Source organism: Diadema setosum, chromosome 22 (assembly GCF_964275005.1).
Source record: "Diadema setosum chromosome 22, eeDiaSeto1, whole genome shotgun sequence".
Taxonomy (NCBI): Eukaryota; Metazoa; Echinodermata; class Echinoidea; order Diadematoida; family Diadematidae; genus Diadema; species Diadema setosum.
Window position 1 is genome coordinate 25,251,059 of NC_092706.1, and position 23,429 is coordinate 25,274,487.

The 23,429-nt window shown below is 36.2% G+C and overlaps 1 pseudogene; it reads left to right on the top strand.

Annotated features, from left to right (window-relative positions):
• The window catches only part of LOC140244988 (putative nuclease HARBI1), a 31,038-nt pseudogene extending 10,937 nt beyond the window's left edge, over positions 1–20,101 (top strand).
• The last annotated feature ends 3,328 nt before the right edge of the window (positions 20,102–23,429 follow it).

Consider the following 23,429-nt stretch of genomic DNA (forward strand, 5'->3'; position numbering starts at 1 on the left):
CTTCCAGACAGGGTATAGAATCTTCAATTATTTTCAATTTCACATCACTTAGAAGAAATACGTGGGAATTTTCGGTTTTGGCGACCATTTTGGCGGCCATCTTGAATATCTCAAAATCCTCAGGATGTAAGAGTTGCAGCATCCAGATTCGGATTCGGCGTCCTCGAAATAGGGTAAAACCATCAATTGTTTTCAATTTATCACCATTTAGAAGGAAATACGTGGGAATTTCCAGTCGGGCGGCCATTTTGGAGGCCATCTTGAATATCTCAAAACCCTCAAGGCCGCAAGAGTTGCATCATCCAGATTCGGATTCAGCACCCCCAAAATAGGGTAAAACCATCAAAACACATTGGATGGACGGTAAAACAAGGTTAGGCCCAAAAAGTGGCTTTGGCACCCAGACTACAGGTTCGAGTCCCACTTTTTGCTTCAAATCCCACTTTTTGCTTTTTTTTTTTTTTTGGGGGGGGGGGTACTACATTCTTAATCAAATTATTGAACTTTTAAAATTTTCAACACACCGAAAGTATTGCCTGTAATACAAAATAGTATCTCATATTATATTATATCATATCATATTCCGTCAATAAATTGAAGTTTTGAGACTTGGTGTCCGGAACTTATGCGGGAAAATAATTTCGCGCCCCGGGCAGCAGGTTAGAAAGGGTACGTTTATTGTTAGCAACCGTTGCGTTCACAGATTCATTGGCTGTGTGAGAATATGTAGAATCAGTTTCCATGACAATGAATAGCTATGACGTCACACTTCGGTACTCCGTATTACGTGTGGAATGATGTTTTCAAACCACGAAATACCAAGACCAACATCCAGACAATAGAAGTAACAATGCGTTATTCGCTTTATTTTGATGTTTTGAAACTAATTTCCCCTAAAAAGTTGGGGTATATTGTTCAGGCCATCATCCTCCCCCTCCATCATAAGTGGGTAAGTGGGGGGGGGGGGGGGGGGGGGGGTGCATACCCCCATCCCCAAATCAGCCACTGTTGGGGAAACATATTTCAGTTTTTGAAAGCTTAAGCTGATTATGGCCATAGTTTATATCCATTAAAAAAAAAAGAACATTTTCTGATTTATTGATTTAACAAACGTAATCCACTTTTTTTTTCTTCTTGAGAGGAATGTAAAATTATTGATAAGTCGAAAATTATTTATTTTAGGGTGCTTCGCGAGAGTGGACTACAGGAGGTACTGCAGGACAGTGAAGGACACCTCCTAGGAGACAGTGGCTATCCTCTCAAGTGCTGGCTTCTTACTCCCATTGCTCGTCCATCGGATGATGCAGAAGAAAGGTATAAATTCCATAAAACCACACTCATGAAGAATAATTGCGTTAATTGGAGGTTTCATAAAAAGTAAGGTATCTTGAGAAGCTTGTAAAATCGAAGTTTAGTCACAATTGGACACATTGGAGCAAAGTTATGCCAGTCTTTAAAGCGTTACGGACGGACGGACGGACGTTCAACAAAATGGCACGCAAAATTAGAGTGGACAAGGACATGAGCAACTACCCACAAGTGCAATTTAAGAATGACTATCCCCATATATGTTTAAATGCATTTTTATGCCTGTCCAAGTGGTAATCCGACATATGCTCCGGCGACAGTTGCTCCGGCGAAATCTCTCATCAGAGAGAATTAGGGTTATGATTATGAATGGGTTTTTGGTTGAAGATAGGGACTGGGCTAGGGTTAGGTTCAGGGTTAGCATTGTGATTCCCGTGAAAGCAATTGTTACATATGCCGGAGCATAAGTCGGGCATTCGTGCAAGTGTGCAAATACATATGAGAATGGATTGTGTGTTTGTGTCATTATTGCCTTATACATTACTGTACTTGATTCGAAATACACGTGATTGCACGAGTGTGTGTATGTGTGTGTGTGTGTGTGTGTGTGTGTTGGTGTGTTGTTTGTTTGTTTGTTTGGTTTATTTTTGCATTTTCTTTCTCCAAATAGAATTGCAAATGAAAACAGAATGATACAGATAACATACAAATCAATACCAAAAAAAAAAATCATTTGCGTAACAACATTAGTCTGAAGTGACATATGAATCAAAATAACATATTAAGGCACACTGTATCTATCAACAAAGGAGAAATCAATACAGGGGACCGTCGTCATAAGCAGAACTTGACGTGGATGAGGCCCTATCTGAATATGTGATACCAATATAATACAACACCAACTGTACTCATAAAACTCTTAATCTTATACACGAAACACATTTTGCTAGAGAAAAAAGAAAAAAAAACAGGGAAAAAAAACAGAAAAGAAAATAGTGACTTGGCGCTTTAAAACAAGAAGAAAAAAAACCCCAGCACGCTGCACCATTGACTACTGCATGGTATAGTAGACTATAAAAGTGTAGTTGTGTGCGAGTGACAGTGCGTCGTGTGTGCAGGTGACAGTGCAAGAGAGAATAAAGGCTGTAGCATGCCTATTCTGGGGGTAAGGTATGGGCTTTACTTAACGTATGCAATATCATTATCAAAGAAGGGAACGGGAGGGAATGGAAAAAAAATCGAAAAAAAAAAACATTTTGCATGGATCAGGGCTGACTGAGACATAAGGAAAAAAAGAAAAAATACATTGATCAAAGACTACTAACTGGAAACATATTTCAATAATAAATACTTTTTTTAAATGAGCTTTACGGGAAAAAAGTGAAGTACACTGCTTTAATTGATCAGGTAGGTTATTCCAAACATCGGGACCGTTATGTCTAATTGATTTCTGAGCTATGACAGTTTTGGGGTTTACAAGGTGGAAGTCTGTCGAACGGCGAGTTGGATATGTGTGTATATTCGAATTGAAGTGAAAAATATTTATGAAATAAAGAGGGAAGTTGATTTGTTGCGTACTTGTACAAAGATATACCTGTTTGTAAAATGTGGATGTCCTGAAGCTTCAAAGTATGCAAACGATGAAATAAAGGATCTGTATGAGATAATATGTGGAATTAGTAATAATGCGAATAGCACGCTTTTGGAGTAATCGTCGCTGTCACCACGAACTGGCATTTTAGCGCTCTAGCGCACGAAAGTTGATTTCGAGTAAATTGCGTAGTTTTCATGTTTTTAAAACTTTATGTTTGAATGCGTTAATGGAATAAGATTACACTTAATTTGATATGTAGTCAATCTACATGACTCAGGCTTTCTCTTGGAGTATTCTTTTATGATCAATCATCAAGAATTTCGTCAGAATTAGCTTCCATACAAAAATGTCAGTTCGTGGTGACGAAAGAAATCGTTTTCCCGCTGTGCGCAGTCACCACGAAGTGACATATTCAGTGTTGTGTACGCATTGTCAATGGAGTATCCAGCACAAATCATAAGAAATCGGGCAATCGTTTGTTTGTTCATATTTCTATACTTGAACTTATTGAAAATATTTCACTATTAATGAATGAGAATAAACAGCACACAAACTTTCTATAGATGTGAATCGTGCTGAAATATCAGTTCTCAGTACGCCAATATGGGCTCCCAAACAAAAATGTCATTTTGTGAAAACTTCACTACACAGTCCGAAGTTTGACAAAGAGACATATACAATGCGCATTCTCACATTATAACACAGGGTGTACGCAGACATTATGGGTACACACAGACAAACACACACACTCACAACCCCCCCCCCCACACACACACACACACACACACATACACACCCACAGAAGCTCACACAGCTAATATGCAGAATGACATATTCAGCCATCTCGACTAACACACACAAAAAAAAACCGTGATTTTTCGGTGATCTTCGGGCGCTCACCATCTCCCCCCCCCCCCCCCCACGCGTCATACTATGAAAAAAAAAAAGCAAAACAAAACAAAAACAAACAAACCCAAAAGGTTTGGGGGAGGAGTCGAGGCACCAAAAATGGTCAAAAATGGTCTGAAAAATAAAAACAAATTTGGGTCGGGCCTGGACACAATAAAGAAATGTGTAACACATTTACATGTGAGCGAAACACTCTTCTGGTACAATACAACCATAATATGAGAATGCTGATCATCATTCCAAAGGTAAACAAGTATGCAAATTATTGAAAAAAATTCATGAAATTTTCATCAACATCCAAATTGGTTTTATTTCATAACACTGGCTCTAGTATTTCATTAAAAGAATTCAACAGCATTGTTCGCTTTATTGTTGAATATTTCTAAGATTTGATTAAAGAGATGAATGTGATTGGTTAGCTGTACCAAGTTGTTAAAAAGGAAAAAAAAAAGATCACTTTCTGAAACCGAAGTATTAAACGGATGCTATCACTATATCAAATGGAATTTACGAATAACTATCTCCATATCTACAAACCATCCCCATGAGGTTTCATCAAACTCCAACAACCATATCCCGCAGAAGTATGATGAAATTCGTTGCTTTCACTTCTTGAAGCACCTAACAAACTTTTTGAAGTGAAAGTTTCGGGGCTCCATATTTACACAGCACCAGGGACAGTGAAAGCATACTAGAGCTACACATCTAACAAATTTGAGAGACTACAAAAATATAGTAAACAATGTTCTTACGACTATAAACAGCATATCACCTGTTACATACTCCCTAGACTCCGGCACATAGAATTGGGAAATGTTTCATGCTGAGCTCACATCACGATTATTATGAAATAAAATGGATATAAAATACATAATTGTTCAGCTTTTTGAATGGAAGAGTGAGTCGTTGTCAGGAGCATTGCTACTTCCATCAGGAGAAAAGTCTGTCTCACCCCACACAACTGTTAGAAGCGCCTAGTTACTCCCACTGAAACAGATTTGACCTCATAAGTAGGCACCTATTTTCACTCAAAATGCACAAAACAACATCAGGTAAATTTAATTTTGTGCTTGCCACTGTAAAATTGACACATTTTGTGTCTGGAGATGAGTACTTTGCTCACACCTTTCCTTTTGTGATGAATTCTGAAATCATGGAATAGAACCAATGTTAATACAATGCAGGTGATTCATGATGGCTATGCAATGGGATAGGTCCATTTTAGTCAAAGCCTCCACCTCTATAGGGTGGTCTGCTGCTGCCCATCCCTTGGTTCCGCAACCCCTGCAATCATGCAATTGCCTTACAAGGTACTTAGGGGTCACTGGGTGATCTTGCCATAGAGACAGGGTGAAGACATGGGGACTTGCTTGAGCACTCCTAATACAGAAGATCCAAAGCCCAACCTTACCAGCAACCATCCACAGAGCTATCTGACAATAGGCATGCTGACATTGTTGCCTAAATGCAGCCATAATTTGATTTGATTTGATTTGATTTATTCACAAAATGCATATACATACATTATTCACAAATATGTACATAGTTTGTACATGAAACATGTTATTATACATTTTGTGTGGATCGTCATAAGCTATGAAAAGCTTGACTGGGACGTCCAGTATGGATAAAGTGCACATAATGTACATAAACATCATACAATGAAAATGTATTAATCGCATTCAATTGATTCATAAATGGGGAAATGAGAGAAGGAGAGAGAAAGAAAGAAAAAAAGGAGAGGAAGAAAGAAGGAGAGGGATACTCTACATCATGGTGGTTAAAGGTATACAAGATTTACAATTCTGGTAACAACTAACATAGGTGAAAGGCTTCACTGTTCTCGAGGTATATGGATTTTACCGCCAGTTTTCTCGGAGTGAATGTATCTGCATATGTCAAGGGAGCCTTTGAGATCTGTAAGGTGCTGCCTCATTCTCATCAATGCCTCTGAAATCCCACAAGCCAACCTAGATTTCCCTCCCATCACTTGAAAGCTTTGACCCCCCAAACTGGTGGTGCAGATGCTGGTCTGATGCCATCTCTGATACCACCCAAGTTACCTACAATACTGTCTCTGGCCGGGCTTCAACGGGTGGTAAAGCAAATTTTCATGTCTTCATCCTGTTTCTATGGCAAATGATTACCCTCTGACCCCTGAGGAAGTGCTGAACATCATGAGATGTGGTTGCAATTAAGGCAATTGCAGGACTGATATTTATGCATCTTTTGCCTGAGAATCCTGCAAATTTGGGGCTGATATCGCCTGCTGCCAAACATCAAATTAAAGAGATCTTTGAAGACAATAAAAAGGACAGTTTTAGTTTTAAGACAAGAATGAATGACCTCATGATGTCAAAGTATATAAATCAACACCTGAGAACTGAGAGAGAATTGAAAAAGGTACCTCACATTGCTCGATGGTTGATGTTTAATTGATTTGATTTGATTTGATTTGATTTTATTGTTCCACATCTCAAAACATCAAACATGATACGATCGATTGAACATAAGATTGAACATAGCTTCGTGATTACAAAGAATACAAGAGAAGACAATTTAACAAACATGAAATGTGGGGACCTACTAAAAAGCAAAGCTTGTAATGTATAGGTCCCTGTATAGATGAAAGTGTTGGTCTTCTTAAACAACCTAGTAGCGAAAACTATGAAAGGAAGGAAAGGGACGTAAAAGATAAGTGAGCAAAAAGAGCAAGAGAAAGGAATAAGATATACGAAAGCATAGCAAAATACAAAGTAGCCACCTGAGTTGCGTTTACAAGACTCCTTGTCACCCGAGCAACACAGTTACGGAAATGTAAGAATGCGCAAAAATGCACATGATACAAAATGATTCATTAATTCAGGAATAGCCTTGACATAAATGACTCAGTAAAAAGAACGAAAAGCAAACCTGGAATACATAATAAACAACGAATCTGATAAAGAAGAGGGAGTTCAAATAAAATTGCGTGTTTTTTTATTAGATATAAACCTACACAAGAGATTTTTTTAGTTTACGTTTAAAACAATTCAGTGACAACGATTCAGTAATGTCGGAGTCAAGGTTATTCCAGAATGTCGGACCTGTATGCACTATTGTTTGCAGTTCTCACGGGAGAAAAGTGAAATGAATTTTCCTGTCTTGTAGGGTAGGAATGTATAACTTTATTTTTTTACAAACGTGGGAGTGAAAGCATAAGGTAATTTAGTTAACTGGTACATAAATATCCCAAGGGAGTAAGAATATATATAAAAAAAAATCTTTAAGAGGTTATTACTTTTGAACAGTGGGCTTGTCGGTGCTAAATAATTGGTACAATTGATAATCCTTATAGCTCGTTTTTGTATTCTGAAGATAGACTCCAGGCGTATTTTGAAACAATTCCTCCAGGCCAGTATACTATAATGAATAATGAATATTAATGAATAGTTTGTACGGTATTGCGTTAGGACAGTTTCGTTTATGCCCTCACCAGTTTTTGTTGTTGTTTTAATTAAAGAAGAAAATCAAGTTTGCTCGATAATATCAAGGCGGTACCCCTAAATTACATCATATCCCAGTGATGGACGTTATGATCCATTTCAAACTCGCCTCAGGACCCCCCCCCCCCCATACTCCTTGCTGAAAAAAGCTACATCGTAAAGGGTTTTTAGTTTTGTCATTTAATGTCCGATGTGTTTTTGTCAGCAGTCATGTATCTCTGCATTACTGTATAGGATTTTCTGTACCTTATTAACCCGTTTAGGACGTGTCCCGAGTATACTCGGGCTGACGTTTTCCAGGCTGTGGACTGGTCCCGAGTATACTCGGGCTGAGAGAGTGAAATGAACACGCATTTTTAAACTTAGAATTTCACCAACAATACGATACCTATGTTGAAAATGATTTATATTTTGTGGGACTACATACATCAAAGTTGCCATCTGTGAACATTTTGTGATGATTGGTCATATCTTATGTCTATAAACCAGCAAAATATTGACAAACATGAGTGCAATTTTCACGACATTCAGACCTTCGCAACGGTCGGGAAACTGACCAATGACGAGCGACCAGCCGCACGCTCTGGCGATCTCATTTGCATCGGTATGCAAATTGTCACACTCAAGTGAAAAGCGTGCGTGCGGCGGTCAAGACCGTTGCGTGCACGCACCTACCTTATTAGCACACATTTACATGATAAAGTATTGTAGCATACTACTTCGTGTTATATCAGGAATGCAATGTCGTACTTATGGATCTTCTATGAAAGCCATCTCGGCATGACAACCTGCTTATATTGGCATGAAATGTTGGCCTTCTTCCGCTGCCGAGTCCTGGGATTTGCTAAAACTCGGCGAATTGTTATCATGACAGCGATGTTACTTGTAGTTGTTTGAAGAGTTTTACCGTCATGAATAATATTCTGATTATGTTATAAAATTGTTAAAAAAAAAAAAAGAAACCACTTGGCCAAGAACAAACCGAGTAGGGGATGTACTGCATACAAACAACGCAATCGATTGTGCTACTTCATCGAAGTCGTAAATTCATATAAATTGAATAGACCAGGTGGCCAGAGTATCAGGTTACATTGTACCTCCTTGAATAGACAGGATGTTGATACAAAAACACTCCTTAGACGCACGCGTAGACGCCATCTGAAAAGTCGGGGATTATGAGCATAATAGAGAAGTTCAAAGGCCGATTACAGACAGTCTCTTTTTTTTCTGCATCGGTCCATAGAATGCATTATAGTGATGTGCTTCGTATGTATTACGTAACCACTTTTACGGACCCCAATGATTTTATGGTTGTTGGGAAGCGAATGTGCAAGTTCTCATGTGGTTGTAACCAACATATATGTATAGAATTTAAACTTCGACAACGAAATACGCTGCAATAAAGTTAACAAGACATATGGCTTTTTTTTTTCTCTCATACGCTTAGCATTCGCCAAAAAAATGTAGATATAATTATGATGTTCGGTATGATGTTTGCAGCATTTCAAAGAAGCAGTCAAAATAAAATAATATCCCATATTTCGATGATACCGACGATGGTGATGTCGACTGTTTAGTCTTTTTTGTTCTAGTTCTGTATGAATTCCTCATGATATGCTAATATTCGGCTATAGTCGCTCTGTCAATTACTTATACATTTAGAAGTCTGAGGTGTTTTCAGTCCACTTCTTTCGTAAGTTCACGAGTCAATTTCTTTTTCGATCATTGAGTTCAATCCATTTATAATCTGTCAAATATGACAACTTATACCGAAAAAAAACCGATTTTTCTTTTTTTTTCTTTGTAGAAAGCGCTCCAAATTTGCGAAGTGGTGATTCAATTTTGCGAGAGACGGAGATGTGATAACCACATCGCTTCAATTGAACACTTTCTTTAGGAGCAAGGTATTTCGGGCAATAGAAACATGAAATTAATGTTCTTGTCTTATCTCATGTTTATCGATGTAATCAAATTTTTTTTTCATGTTGCTATTGAAGTAATTTATGCACTTATCGTGCCTGTGTATTTTTTATGTCTACGTATATCTCTGCATTTAGGTATGCCTACATTCATTCATTCCATTAGACTTCGTGAAATCGCATTGAAGCATTTTCATATTCATAAACGATTGCAGCAAATGCTCGTTTCCTTTATAGGCCTACATTATACTTATTGAATGAGATTGTTAGTACTTCATTTTTGTTTTTGTCTTTTATCGGGGGATGACTGGTATACACAATAAAAAAAAAAATATTGATTTACACTCATGACATAAAGGAAGATCATTTCAGCAAAATTAGCCGTCTGTTATGAGATATCAAAGAATGCCGGGAGAAATGTCGTTTATTTCAACAAAAATATCGTCTTTTCCTTATTTTCTGAAATGATGTAATAATTGTAGGTCTTCAAGCCTGTGTGGCTTGTGCTTGCCATACTTCCATGGTCATGTCGGCTTCTTCTACAGCTGCCGGATGGCCAAACTTTTTTGTTGCTAAATTGAATGAATTTCTCCGTCGAACTCGGGAATGCTCACCTGCGACCCTGTTTGAAAAGACGCTTTCTCATATTGAGACGAATTTGAATTCTCAATGGACATTCTAATTTGAATTGTGTTAAGGCTACGTAATTTGAAGTGATAGGATATAGTGAAAGGAAACTGAGATTGAATGAACATCTTCATTGAGCGATCTTTTTTTTAGGCGCTTTTGAATTACCTAACTGTGAAATTAGAAGACAAACGTACACACACACACACACAATGACTGCAAAATCTTTGCATAATGTTGAACCATTTTGAACACTCGAATATGTCGTTTTGCTCTCCCTTTGTAATACATTTGCCTCGATTAGTGCTGCTTCGATTTATCTCATTGCATCTCATTACTTTCCTTTCCAGCTATCCACTTCTTCATTCCCATCATCTACAATTAATCGTTTAGATTGAATATCCCCATTGATGGTGGCGATCACCTTTCCAAGATACTTTGCTCGTATTATTATATATAATCTCATAAGATATCACCATAACACAGATTATAGGCAAACCTAGCCGTGTGTAATATTTCATTTCGTTTGCAAAAGTGTGTTCAGATTACCGTCCATGGAACTAAATTTAGAAGACCAGCCTATTTTTTTATCTCTTTATCTCTCAATCTTTCTTCTTATCGCATAGACTCCGATGTTTCGTTTGCAGACCGGAAGAGCTCATAAATGCTCCATCAACTGACTTGAATAGGTGTTATATATAAATATAAATATATATATATATATATATATATATATATATATATATATATATATTATATATATAACAATAATCTATCCCGTTTGCTGATGATTATCATATCACTGTGTGACATTTAATTTCAAGTGATGTGCAGTGAACAATACCTTCCCGCCATTACGGTAGAGTTGTAAGGGAATCATGATTGCACATAAAATTTGCAACATACAACCCGACAGTAAACTTACAAATGCGCTCGTTGATCTCCTTTATTCATCTCATGGAAACCTAAGTCATATAATTATGGTCGAAATCTGGAGGCAGTCATGATGGATAATTTCACAAAGCAAACGTCTTTATACAAAAATGCATGGAGTTCGCAGGTTTAGTCACCATTAGCTGTCAAAGATTGCAAGAAAGATGCAACGATTTATCTGAATATTGAACATCCCATCAGGCTCTTGTCAACATTATGAAAATTGTTGAAACAAAACCAAGAAACAAACTCAAATGGAAGATTGGTTTGAGAAACTCAACTTCGATGTTGCTTGAAGCTTTTTTTTTCTCTCTCTCATACTTATGAATGGCAGCGTGATTATGTTATAAGATCGTTCAAAAAATCTACTCGGCCAACGAACCAAATAGAGGATATTCTGTATAATAGTCATCATTTTCATACAATGCAAGAGCCGATATTGCCACTATGGGGTCTTACAATTATATTCATCATGGTGAAACACAGCGTAACATGTGCGCGTGTTATAGGCAAGAATACTTTGAATAGACCAGGTGGCCAGAGTATCAGGTTACATCGTACCTCCTTGAATAGACAGGATGTTGATACAAAAACATTCCTAAGACGCACTCGTAGACGCCATCCGAAAAGTCGGGGATTATGAGCATAATAAAGAAGTTCAAAGGCCGATTACAGACAGTCTCTTTATTCTGCACCGGTCTATAGAATGCATTATAGTGATGTGCTTCGTATGTATTACGTAACCGCTTTTACGGACCCCAATGATTTTATGGTTGTTGAAAATCCAATGTGCAAGTTCTCATGTACTTGTTACGAACATGTATTACAGAATTTAAACCTCGACAATGACATACGCTGCAATAAAGCGAGAAACAAGACATACGGCAGAAGTTGTCTTTTTTTTTTCTCTCTCTCATACGCTTAGAGTTCACAAATAAAAATTATGATGTTCAGTATTTGATGTTTGCAGCATTTCAAAGAGGCAGTCAAAATAAAATTACATCCCATATTACGACGATACCGACAATGGTGATGTTGACTGTTTAGTCTTTTTTGGTTCTAGTTTTGTATGAATTCTTCATAATATGCTAATTTTCGGCTATAGTCGCTCTGTCAATTACTCATACGTTTAGAAGTCTGGGTTTTTCAGTCCATCTCTTTCGGAAGTTCACAAGTCAAATGATTTCGCGATCATTGAGTTATAATGGTTTTAGCAACACACTACCGTTTTGTAGCTCAATGGATTTATAATCAGTAGAATATGGTAACTCATGCCTAAAAAAAATAAACTTTTTTTTTTTATGTAAATTTGTAAAAAGCACTCCAAATTTGCGAAGTGATGATTCAGTTTTGCGAGAGACGGAGATGTGATAACCCGTCACTTCAATTGAACACTCTACTTTGTTTAGGAGCAAGGAATTTCGAGCAATAAAAGCATGAAATGTTCTTGTCCATCTCATATATTGATGTGATCAAATGTTTTCATGCTGCTATTGAAGTGGTTTATGCACTTATCGTGGCTGCGTATTTTTTAAAATAATTGCATTATACATCTCTGTATTTACGTAGACCTACTTGCATTCATTCCTTTAGACTTCGTGAAATCGCATTGAAGCATTTTCATATTCATAAACGATTGCAGCAAATGCTCGTTTCCTTTATACATTATGCTTATTGAATGAGAATAGTACTTCATTTTCTGTCTTTTACCGGGCGATGACTCGTATACACAATAAAACAAAACAATATTGATTTACACTCATGACATAAGAGAAGATCATTTCAGCAAAATTATCCGTCTGTTATGAGAGATCGAAGAATGCCGGGAGAAATGTCGTTTATTTCAACAAACATATCATCTTTTCGTTATTTTCTGAAGTGATGTAATGATTTTAGACCTTCAAGCTTGTGTGACATGTGCTCGCCGTTCTCCCATGGTCATGTCGTCTTCTTCTATCAGCTGGCGGGTGGTCAACCTTTTTGTTTCTAATATGAATGAACTTCTCCGACGAACTCGGAAATGCTCACCTGCGACCCTGTCTGAAAAGATACTCTCTCACATTGATGCGAATCTGAATTCTCGATGGGAATTCTAATTTGAATTGTGCTAATGCTACATTTTTTGAAGTGATAGGACATAGTGAAAGGCAAACGAGGTTGAATGAACATCTTCATGGCGCGGTCTTTTCTTCTTTTTTGTTGTTGGCTATTTTGAATTACGTAACTACGAAATTGGAAGGCAAACGTACACAAAAAATGACTGCAAAATCTTTGCATAATGTTGTACCCTTTTGCCCTTTTTTGCCGTTTTGCTCTTCCTTTGTAATACATTTGTCTCAATTAGTGTTCCTTCATTTTATCTCATTACATCTCATCACTTTCCTTTCCAGCTATCCCCTTCTTCATTCCCATATACAAACGTGTAGATTGAATATTATCATTGATGGTGATGATCGCTTCTCCAAGATACTCTGCCCATAAAATCTATATATGTATGTATATATATATATATATATATTTATATATATATATATATATATATATACATATGTATATATACAGATATATATATATACAGATATATATATATATATATATATATATATATATATATACATACATATGTATATATATATATATATATATATATATATATATATACAGATATATATATATATATATATACATATGTATTATATAAAACGTAGAAAGATATTACCAAAACACAGGTTGTAGGCAAACCTAATCTTGTATAATTTTACATTACGTTTGAAAAATCTTTTCAGATTATCTACCGTCAATCAAACAAAATTTAGATGACCAGCCTATTTTTCTCTCCTTTTTCTCTTCTCATCGTATAGACTGCCCTGTTTCATCTGAAGAGCTCATACATGTTCTGTCAACTGGCTTAAACAGGACCGGTGTTTTATTCTTAGTTTTTTTTTTTTTCTATGTAAGAAATAACGATACTCATTTAGGTTGGTGATTACTTTTTATAATGATTAAATATATGTCTTGTATTACTGTGAGAAATCTCATTTCACTTGATACATAGTGAATAATTAAATCATTATCTTCCCGACATTACGTCGAAGTTGCAAAGGAATTGTAAGATCGCACAGAAAAATAGCAGCATCAAACCCCGATAATAAACTCACAAATCGACTCGGTGATATCTTGTATGCATCCAATGAAAACCTATTATAAGTCGCATGATCGAAATTTGTAGGTAGTCACGATTGATAATTTCTGGAAGCAAACTTCTTTATACAGACTTCTTCAGAGGATGGCAGGTATCGCGCAAGCGTGGATTATGCATTTTTATTCGTCTCAAAGAAAGTTAGAAAGATGCAAAGATTTGTTTGAATATTGAACATATTCCAGGCTCTTGTCAATTTTATGGGAATTACTGAAACAGAACCAAGAAATAAACTCAAGTGGACGTTATTCTATTACGAAATTCGACGTTGATAAATCAGTATCACCAATTCTACTTGTAATATTGCATCGTTGATGGTTTGCCTAGTGTTGAAATAAAGCCACGTGCTTCTGTTACAGACACGCGAGCTTTGTATTTGGATACAAGTAGCGGGGACAAACAAGGTGTAACAGATTTTCAAATGTTGTATACAATGAATAAACTTCCTTCTGTTTCCAAAATTCATTGACTAGCTATGGTAAGGAATTTTGTGAACAACAGGAAGTCAAGAGTGGGTTCGTGTGCCTTTGATATCGCCACAATACGAGATTTACTTGGCGTGTCTTACAGTCGTGTAAATGGAAAAACGCAAGCCTGTACACAATCCTCCGATCGATCGCTTTTCATTGAAAGACTTTGAAGGCTTGTGATCAACGGATTACAGTTTCCATAAAAGATTGCCTCCATGAATCAGTAAATTCAAGACAATTATGTAGTAGAAATTTGCGACACCCTCGACATAGCCTGGTGCCCAATAATAAAAGACGCTATTCATTTGAGTTGACGAGGGAACGTAAATTGACGATCGTATAGTACGTGAAGTTCAAACCGCGCGCGCGAACCCAGATAGCGAAGGGAAGCGACATTATTATTCATGAGCGGTCGTTATTCATCCAATCAGAAAGCGGATTCCTACACCGCATACACGGCAATTTGATGATTGGGTAAAGCGGGACCGTAAGTCACACCCCCTTAGTAACCCTCAGTTCGGGCTCGATTTTGGAAAACCTGTCCGTCTGTGGGGGTGTTCGCTCGCCAAAGCAAACCGTCCTAAACGGGTTAATAATGGTTTTAGGGGAATGCATATTAGAAGCTTTGCTTTCTAGCTTCCTCTCCATTTTTAACATTATTTGATAAATACCATGCATCTCAGCATCTTAATATATTGTGTAAGTATGACATTTTTATATTCAACCTGCATGTAGAACATGATGGTATTGATTTTTTGCGTGATGTTAAGTGCACTTTTATTCTTTCAATGTCTTTGTTGAAACAAAATAAAAGATATGAAATTGTGTTAAACATCGTAAGGCTTATGAATATAAAATGCTCTAAACTCCATTCATAACTGAGTATCTGAATATAAAGAAAGACCCAAGTCCATGGAAGACCATTTCGAGTAAACTTCAAAAAACTTCATATCTTTTTTATTTGTCCAATAATATTCTATTCAACTGTGATGGGAAGGTAACATTACAAATGAGAACATAATTATTATACTATTATGACAATTAACATTTACATTATTGTGGAGAGGCCATTTTGTGTGATGGACTTGGGTCGTTATTTGAATAATATACATGATATTCTGCTATAGAGATTAGAGAAGGATGAGAGAGGGCACTATGCTACAATATGAATGTAAGAATGACCCAAGTCCTTCATTCTTACATTCATACTCATTCATTTCAGGTACTTCCGGGGGTAATTAGGATTTATCAAATATACACAAGATGAGTCCATGCATAAGCTACAATTTGCTATGTCAAACTGAATTTGGCCAAAAATTGGACTTGGGTCGTTCTTATATTCAGGTCTTCAATTCCTAGCAAGAATCCTAATCTATTTGCTAAATTAGGACTTTTGCATTACAAAAGAATAAATTTTTGTTCAGAACATTCTTCAGATATATGATCAGCACTAAATGTTAATAAACGATGTAGCTGCATATCAGAAAAAAAAACCAGCAAATTGGTTTTCTATTTCCACATATATTTTTGCTATACATCTTATACAGGAGAATAAGAGTGGCGACCATTTTGAATTTTAGAATTTAAAAGAATAAAAATACATGTAGGCCGTCTATATTGTAAGTGGCACCCAATATATTTCTATTGCACACGCAACACATTATAACAACGTAGGTACGGGACTGGAAATACAGTAAATTTGTTTTATACTTCCATGCATATTTTTTGCCATTCATATTGTACATGAGCATAGGAATGGCGGCCATTTTGAATTGAAAATGAGCTTTAAATACTAAATGAACCCTATGCAATGGAAATTCTCTTGCAAATGCAGATGGAGTAACTCTAGGGACATACAGTGTAACTGTACAAAGTTTAGTGGAATAATTGGTCATAGAATGCATATTATTGTGATTATCACGGCCAAATTAACATATTTGGCGGCCATTTTGGATTTTGCATTTTGCCGAAAATGCTCAAGGTTTCGCAAGTGGCATCAATCAGATTTGGAATCAGCACCCGAATTGACAAAAAAAAACATTAAAAAGCATTGTATACATAAAAAAGAAACAATTTTAGGTGCCGTCTAGCCTGGACTAAAGAGGCATTTTAGCGCGCGTTGCAAAGTGTCTCTTTTGTGATATCTTGATCAGCGGATTTAGCTACGAAGTTAATTTTCACAAAGAGACATTTCAGCGCGCGTTGCAAAGTGTCTCTTTTGTGATATCTGAATCCGCGGATTTAGCTAAATGTCGTTTCTTGTGTACGTCATAATTACGTAACCATTGACATATGAGTCTCCAAATTTAGCAGGAATGTAAAGGGTCTAGAGTAGTATCGAAAAATGAGAAAATCTCGAAAACGTGAAATCCAACCATTTTTCACTAAAATGCCAGTTCGTGGTGACAGCGACGAATTCAATGAATTCAGTTTAGTAATACTACAATTTCCCCATACAATATTTGAATACAATATATGAGGCAAAATTAAAGAATTATATGAAATAATCAGGGATCGTTCTGATAGGAGATCTTTCAACTTCCACAGTACGCCAATATTTCTTGACAGGGTCCTTTGTAGACAGGATATATGTTCGTTCCATGTCAAATGAGAATCGATTGTAATGCCTAAAAATCTAATAACCTGTTTCTCGCAAAGAGAAAACCCATCAATTGATATATTGACATTAAGATGCTGTGAGTAGGGTTTTCTAAAATGAACAAGATTTGTCTTGTTAACATTCAAAGATAACTTGTTTGATTTAAACCAATTCAATATATTCAATAATTCAGTGTTCAAACGATTAACAATCATAATCTGATGTAATAATAGATGTGTTGACGTTGATGCTGATAGCTTTGTTACTGGTGTAGTAAGTTGTAAGGATGCGCTCGGGACACACGAAGAAATTTTCTTATCTTCGAAATCTTCAATTAGAAAAAAATACCATTGTGAAGCAGTAAAATTTACCTTGGATACATATTTCAACAAAATGAACACTTGGTCCTGTTTGATGAACCAAGAATATGAGGCATAACCAGACATGAGGTATTATGTGAATGCTTTCCTCCATTGTTACCACAGATACAACTTGGCACATAAGCGAACACGCTGTCTCGTGGAGAGAGGAATTGGTCGACTGAAGAGAAGGTTTCATTGCCTTCATGGTGAATTAAGGTAAAAAATAGAACTAAAAGATCTATTCAAATATTCTGCACAAATGGTGGATGACAGCACACTATCAATACATCTATGCTTTAAAAATATCATATTTATATATAACTGGCATATTGTATTGACGTATATATATATATATATATATATATATATATATGAAAAGAAATTTTGCTTTGGTCATGAAATGGCAAATGCACAGTGATAATTTTTGGGGTAAAATCCATCAAATAAGAAAGTTATGAAAGTTGCAAGTGCAGTACAGTTTCAAGAAAATTGAAAATACATAGGGGTGTAATTTTCACAGTGGGGCCTGTTTTAAAATTGTCGTAAAGCATGTTGGACGCCGCGCCTGACGGAATTTCGTTTTGATTTGGCTGTCATTTTTGAATCGAAGATATTAAATTTATATCATTGTACTTGGATATGGAGAGCATTCATGGCCTTCAATATATACGAATATCTTCAAAATTATCCTTTTACAATTTGTGCAGTGCTGCAAAAACCGACCATGTCGTACCTTTTAAAATTACATTCTATAAAAAGTTTGGCTTTTACAGATGATGAAAAGTGTGAAGGGAATTGATATTTTATCAATGAGGACATGCGATACCTCCCTAAAAAGTGAATATCGTGTATGAGAAAACTGTGAAAATTAGCTTGGTTTTGAGGGGTGACCAATTTTGAAACACGCCCGGTGGCGCTTTCACCTTCTCCCTCTCCGACAACTCCCTAATCAATTAAAAAATCACTGATTTTCCTTTTTAAAGGTTAAGTCTTATTGTTATTCTATACATGATTTATCATACATTCCAGGATGAGTGAAGTTAAAATTTTATTAGAAAGGCTGAATATACATGTATATATTCTTAAAGGTCCAGTTTACCTTTGGGAGCAGTGATTTCAAAAATGTTCAAGATATCACATTTGATGCATATGTGTAGGTCTGTTGTATCATAAAAAATCCTACCATATGGAATATTTGCAGTAAAACCTAAAATATAAGGAAATATGAGGATTTTTCTCAATAAACCGTAACTGTATACTGTTTAGTCTGGAAACATTTTTATCATAACTATTGTTCACATTTCGTGTATTTAACAATACTTAACATCGATTATACTGATTCAAATTTTGACAGTGGTTGTTTCTATCCCTAACTCACATTTTAGAACTATTTTAAAGCACTAATGCTTTCATCTGCAAATGGTAAATTATGCCTTTAATTAGATCGTCTACTTGACAAATCGCAACACTAATATTGATATTGTGCAAGTTCAATACCATTGTGAGCCATATCATTGCTATATGAATTTACACCAACTTCAAACTTCCACAGCTTTCGTATTATTGGCGACATTTCAAACAGTAGCGTATTTGGTATTTGGTATTTCTGAAAGTGTCCACCGCCCCCTCCCCCCCCCCCCCACAGGGACTGAAAAACAGTGCACAATATACATTTTCAAGCTCTTAAAAAGGGTTATTCGCCAGTGGAAAATATAAGAGAAATAAATATTAATGTTTGGGGGGGTGGAGCTGAAAAAGAAAGTTTCAAATTTTTGCGAGCGAGCCTAAAATTTATGTATTTCAGCTTAAGAAGCACAGAATATTTGATTATCATAATAATTATTGTATAATTCTAATCAAGATATAGGGGAAATATATACATGACGTATATAGGAAACACATGATTCTCCTCAATATTTGGTTGATAATTCAAGTAATTATTAATATTATGATGGCTGGCTTTATGAATCACTTATATTGAATAACTGAAAAATTGACAAAGCATACGAGTTTGTGTAAGCGAGTGCAGCGAGCCATTCCCCGTATTTTTTTTTTCATTTTTGCGCAGGTAGGAAATGATGAGACTTTTTTTCAGTTAGGAGGGGGATAATGGAGGAGGGGTGATAACGCATGCACGCCGTCCCCCACCTCTTTTTTTCTGGGGGGGGGGGGGGGGAATCATGATATATACCCCTTCAAAAATAAGCGTTTAAATACAAAGGTTTCCCCTTTTTTCTTTCTCCTTTTTCTGCGCCCTCCTGTAGTGGCGCCCGGGGCACGTGCCCCCCTTGCCCCCCGCTAGATACGCCACTGATTTCAGTCAATCTTCCACTGTCAGATTTGTGGATTCATACCCTCTTAATCATATCGACTTGTAAATTGTGTGTAGATGTCCTTCTTTACCAAGTAGATGGCGAGAACTTCAATAATAAATTTTTCCATAATTCCTTTTTTTTTGTGTGTTATAGAGCTTTATGAGAGCTTTTCACATCCATCTACATTATAGGTACAAACCAGAGAAAGCCAGCTGCATAGTAGCAGCATGTGCCATTCTACACAACCTTGCCAAATACATGGGGATTCCACTCATTGCCGAGAACATCCGAGAACATCAACCCGATCAGGAGCTACATCAAGGAATGAATCACAACGTTCCACGGGACTACAGACGTCACATAGTAGAATCCCACTTTTAGTTAGAATGCACACAATTATGGAATAATTATGTGGATGGATACATTTATGTGGATGGATAATTTCGTAAAAAGATATATCCTTTTGCAGGCTCTAATTTAATGTTGATCACGACTCCTCATGAAATATGTCATGATCATTTACAATTTAATACCATGATGAACCTATTGTACAATCCGTGTTACCTAGGCAACTGCTAAACTATTACTTGCAGTTGAAAAGTATAAGAATATAAGGGAAATATGACACAATGGTTAGCTCATTTGTACCGAAAATATCACTGTATCGCCAATGGTATGCTGTAATGTTATGTCTAAAATTTTGAGGGGCAGAGTTTTGAATTTTCTTTTGTTTATTCACATTGCAAGTTGATAGCATGTTATTTATTTGAATGATTTTATTGGTACATATTTTGTTACACTCTTATCAGAACGAGCTAAGAAAACATTCATCATTTGACGTCATGAAGGAAAGCTCACCAACAAAACCCAAAGCCATATTTCACCCATTTTCTTTATTGGTACTTGCATCTCAAAAACAAGGAGTATTCTGTGTTTTTATTAAGATAATTTGCAAATACAATTATAGAATATGCTGTTGTAATTATGAGCAGGCATTGTAATATTGTATACCAAATTGTAATATAGTTTATCATTACAAGCATGCATAAATACCTGCTGACGAGACGCAAATATAAAGAATTGTGAAAGATTGCGAGCGGCACAAGCAAAGTTTTAAACTTCCAAAGAGGAAATTTTTTCGATAATTTTCTTGGTTAATTTTAATACTATTTCGTCCGTACATTGGCTATATATGTCGGTTTGCATGTAACAATAAAACACAGAAAAACCATTATGGGGGGGGGGGGGGAGGTAAGGGGTAATTTTCCTTGTGGCCCCCCTTTGGCTACCCTTATGATATCATGTAGTCAGTAGATATATTCAACAATATCTACTTATGAAATCGTATACCAGTTTAAAATTCTTTCCAAAGAGTAGGACAAGAATGTGACTATTTCTTCTGCTCATGATCAATCCCTGAAATTTATCAAAGAATCTGAAAAATTTACTTTGTGTGTCTGTGATAAATTGACATGGGTTGCCATTATGCGTCATATACCACAGGTAAACCCCATTACATCAAGGTCAGTGGGACTGCCAATTTTTCCTCGTTACAACCGGTACCTCTTTATAAACATTATATGCATCTTTTTAACTATGTCCAATTGAAAATTGGACCGGTAAAATTTCCTCGTTAAAGACGGTATCTCGTTATATCGCAACTCATTATTACGAGGTTTTCCTGTACATGTAATTATTGCTAAATTCCATTACACTGGAAACTCGCTATAGGGAGGTCATTGGAACCTTAACTTTTTGCGTGTTATTTCCCATATCTCGTGATAAATAACAATTATTAATAAACACGACAATGCAAAGCAAATATTGTCAGTGGGACCTGAGCAATTACTTTGTTACAGAAGACTCATATTATAACGAAGTCCTTCGGGACCGGCACTTTTATTCTGTTATAAATAATTTTTGTTATAACTGGGAATATTTGCTTTTTTCTTATCTGTTGGGATGAGAATGGCTACGTTATAACTGAAATCTGGTTATACCTGTGTTTGTTATATAACGTGAGTCCCTTGTATATGGGTATTCATTTATATTAGATCTCTTTATATCGAGTTTCCACTGTATTATCATTACTATTGTTATTATCATTATTACATTTACTATTATTGTCACTGTAACTATTATCATTATTATTGTCATCATTATTATTATTATCTTTATTACTATTATTATTATCATCACCATCATTATTTCAAGGTTAGCTTTCACCTTAAGGGGAAACTTAATTAAACCGAACAATGGACTTTAATCCATCAACCTAGAAATCTGTTTACCATTTGCAGATGAAAGCATTAGTGCTATAAATTAGTTCTAAAATGTGAGTTAGGGATAGAAACAACCACTGTCAAAATTTGAATCCGTATAATCGATGTTAAGTGTTGTTAAATACACAAAATGTGAACAATAGTTATAATAAAAAAAAAAATTTCCAGTCTAAACCGTATACAGTTACGGTTTATTGAGAAAAACCCTGATATCTCCTTATATTTTAGGTTTTATTGCAAATATTTCATATGGTAGGATGTTTTATGATACAACAGACCTACACATATGCATCAAATATGATATCTTGAAAATTTTTGAAATCACTGCTCCCAAAGGTAAACTGGACCTTTAAGGGGAAAATGCCCTACAATATGCTGAAAGTTATGCTCCCATGGACAATGATAGAAGACAGAAACTTTCCCCTTAACACTGGAAATAGAGTTGTTGTTGTTATACAGGGCGTGTTTCAATAAATTGTCCTCCCTAACAAGTCATAGCGGTGAGTTGGCTCAGTCGGTAGCGCGTCTGCCTCACGATCACGCGGCCCGGGTTCGAACCCGAGTCTGGACTGAGCAATGTTGTGTGTAAACATACCGTCCCCTCTAGCAAGAGGCAAAACACTCTGTCCCTCGGATAGGACATAAAATGGAGGTCCCGTGTATGAGAGAGTCACAGCTCATGCACGTAAAAGATCCCGCTTCATTCATTCATCGCAAAGAGTAGAGTGTCTAACCCGGTGAAGTGGTCCCACCCCACATCCAACTGGACCCCATGGAAGACCAGCTTAGTGTAGCTGAATATGGGCTATCCAGCCATCTTCACAGATGGAAAATGAACAACAAAAACAACAACAACAATAACCAACACATTTCAAAAATTTTCTTGCAAACGATGTAAATTCTCACTTAGGGAAGTATCACATCTGCTACTTGGAATACTCCTGAATATTCCCCACTATTAGCGAATGTGCATTTGGAAAATGGTATGCTGAATAGACGTTATTTCATGATCTGTATAAGTAAATGATTAAATAGAATATGAACATAAAAGGTCAAATAAGGTGATTTTTGTTGACTGGTGATTTTTGTTGACATCATCTGACATGATCATTTCTTGTAGCCTGTGACAAATTTAGAAAAAAAAAAAAACATTTGGGGAGATGATCTTACATTCTACAAAACACATGCATACTCTCACTATGCATGCAGAAGAATGTAAGCTAATAGCTACCTACTCCTGGATCAAAAATGAGAGGCACATTTGCCATAAAATTCAATCCAAAAAGGAGTTGGTTTCAATCACATTCTTAAATACATTCTAGTTACATTCAATTACATTTTCAATTACATTCCAGGATTAGCCAGAGCAGTTCTTAAAGGTACATGTAGGGGATCCCATTTGCAACTTGCAAGCCACTGTAAATCTT